This window comes from Struthio camelus, chromosome 31, assembly GCF_040807025.1.
Source record: "Struthio camelus isolate bStrCam1 chromosome 31, bStrCam1.hap1, whole genome shotgun sequence".
Taxonomy (NCBI): domain Eukaryota; kingdom Metazoa; phylum Chordata; class Aves; order Struthioniformes; family Struthionidae; genus Struthio; species Struthio camelus.
In genome coordinates, this window is record NC_090972.1 from 195,001 (window position 1) to 197,500 (window position 2,500).

At 77.8% G+C, this 2,500-nt stretch overlaps 1 non-coding gene across 1 annotated transcript; it reads right to left on the reverse strand.

The window, feature by feature from the left end:
• Positions 1-1,066: 1,066 nt before the first annotated feature.
• Positions 1,067-1,219, reverse strand: LOC138063193 (5.8S ribosomal RNA). Its single transcript, XR_011136787.1, has one exon. It is a non-coding gene; the product is annotated as a 5.8S ribosomal RNA (ribosomal RNA).
• Between the last annotated feature and the right edge of the window lie 1,281 nt (positions 1,220-2,500).

Sequence of the window (2,500 nt, forward strand, 5' to 3'; positions counted from 1 at the left end):
CCCACCCGCAGACAGCCGCGCGGGGCCGGGGGGCGAGGTCCGCACCTCCCCCGGGCCCGGCTCCCAAACGCTCGCTCGCCCACTCGCACACTCGCGCACAGCCCCTCCACCGGCCGCGGCTGGCTCCTCCTCCCCGGCCGCTGACCTCCGCTCTCGCCCCGGCACGGGACGACGGCGCGGCAGCGCCCCTCCCCCCCCCCTTTCTGCCCCCCCCCCTCCCCCGTCTCGCCACCGAACGGCGCCGCCCGCGCTTGCCCCACACCACCGCCCCGCGGAGACACCCGCGCGCCGTCGCTGCCGGCCTCAACGCAACGCCGCGGCTGACGCCAGCCGGCGGGTGGAAGTGGCTCGGCACGCACTACGGACGCGGGTGCGCCGCGGGGGGGGGCAGAGGGGGCTCGGCGGGCGCCGAAGCGGCAGCAGTCGGGGCAGGGAGAGGGCAAGGGGAGGGGAAGAAAGGCAGCCGGCCGTCCCCCCCCGCCGGAGGGGAACGGGGGACCAGCGCACCACCGGGAGAGTGGTGGAGGAGAGCCGTCGTACGGCGGGCACTGGCGGTGGCGGCGGGCGGCGGCGGCAGGTGCCGGGCCACCGCGACCGACCGAACCTGGGGGCCCGGCGGGACGAACTCCGCACAGCGGGCGCTCCGGGAGCGGGGGTTTCCCGAGTCTGCACTTAGGGGGACGAAGGCCCGGGCCCACACGGGGAGGAGAGGCACCCCCTCTCCCCGGCGGCGCGGGCCTGCGAGGCGCCCCAGCCGCGCCACACCGCACACACCGCGCAGGGCAGCGGTGGCCACCGGGCTCGGAGGGGAGGGAGGGCAGGGCAAGGCACGCCGGCCGCGGACGGTGGAGGCGGACGGTCGGCCGGAGCCGGGCAGGCAGGCCAGCCGGAAGACCGGGGCCACCGGTGCACGCACCGGTGGTCCCGGCTCCGCCGCCGCCGCCGACTCACCGCCGCCGCCGCCCCCCCACCGACTCGCCGCCGCCGCCGCCCCCCCCGGCCCCCCCCCGAGGGGCGGCACACCGCTGCGCCAACGCGGCAATGGGGGTGACGATTGACCGTCAAGCGACGCTCAGACAGGCGTAGCCCCGGGAGGAACCCGGGGCCGCAAGTGCGTTCGAAGTGTCGATGATCAATGTGTCCTGCAATTCACATTAATTCTCGCAGCTAGCTGCGTTCTTCATCGACGCACGAGCCGAGTGATCCACCGCTAAGAGTTGTCTCGGTTTCGGTCCCCACCGCGCGCGCGGGGGGACCGGGCAGCTTTCGCAGCCCCCTGAGGGCCCCCATCCGCTCTGCCTCCCTCCTCACGCCGACGCCGGCTGCTGAGCAAGGGACAGCGGAGAGAGAGGGCACGCCTCACTGACCGTACAAGCACAGAGGGAAAAAAAAAGGGGGGGGGGGGGGAGAACAGACCCGAACGAGAGGGGCGGGGAGCCCTCGCTCCCGACCTGGGACAACCCCTTTCTCGCTTCGAGTCCGGCCCAGGCGCCCGGCTCGGCCTGGCCCAGCAGGGAGCGGCGCGCCAGCCGCGCCACCTGCCTCAGGGACCGGGGTGTGGGTCCCCGCGGAGCCCCGGCGTCGGAGCCCGGCCGCCGCTGGGAGCGGCGCCACCCGCTGCCCGCGCGCCCGCGACCCGCCAGCCGCACGCTTCCGAGCTCCTTCGCTCGCCTCACCGGCCTCCAGCTCCGCCGCCCCGGAGACGGCACCCAACACCCGCCTGCACACACGCAGCCTCCCGAGCGACGCCACGCACTCGCCCGTCCCTTCCGCGGGCAGACGCCTGGCGGCAGGCAGACGGGCGAGGCGGGACGGACGGGGAACGGCGCCCGCTCTCCCCGCCTCCACGCGGAGACCGGGAGGGGCCGCCCCCGCCCGCCCGCCCGCCGCCCGCCTGCCGCCCAGCGAAGCCGGGTCGGGCAGAGCGAGGCAGGCGCGCCGGATGGCGGAGTGCCGGGGCAGGGCGGGGGGGGGAGGGAAGGAAGGGTGCCGCCGACGGCCACGGCGGGAGACTGAGAGCACCGGCCAGGGAGGAGAAGGGATGCGCTGGGGCTCGGCGTCCGCACCACCCGCGGTGGGGGCTCGCCGTCCCGGCGGCGAGCACGCGCTCGCGCCGGGGTCGCGCGTTCGAGGCAGGCCGGCGCAAGCCGACCGCGCGGCGTCTCTCCGCCGAGACCAGACCGCGGAGAGAGGGGGCAGGGTACCCCTCTCCGTCCCGGCTGCCCGCGGGGCATGCACGGGCCGCGCCGGCGGGCATGGGGGGGTGCGGCGCCCGCGCGCGCCGACCCCCCGGCCCCTCCGGCAGCACGCCCGGCTGCCCCCCGGGTCGCATCGGGCCGCCCGAGTCTTTAAACCCCCGCCCGGCTCTCCGACCGAGAACCCTCGGGCCCGGAGCCCGGGGCCCATGGCCATCCCTACCCGGGGGGGCCGCTACCGGCGGCCGCGGTGGCCGGAGGCCCTCCTCCTTCCTCCCAGCGCGCCCCCCCCCCCCCCGCCGCCC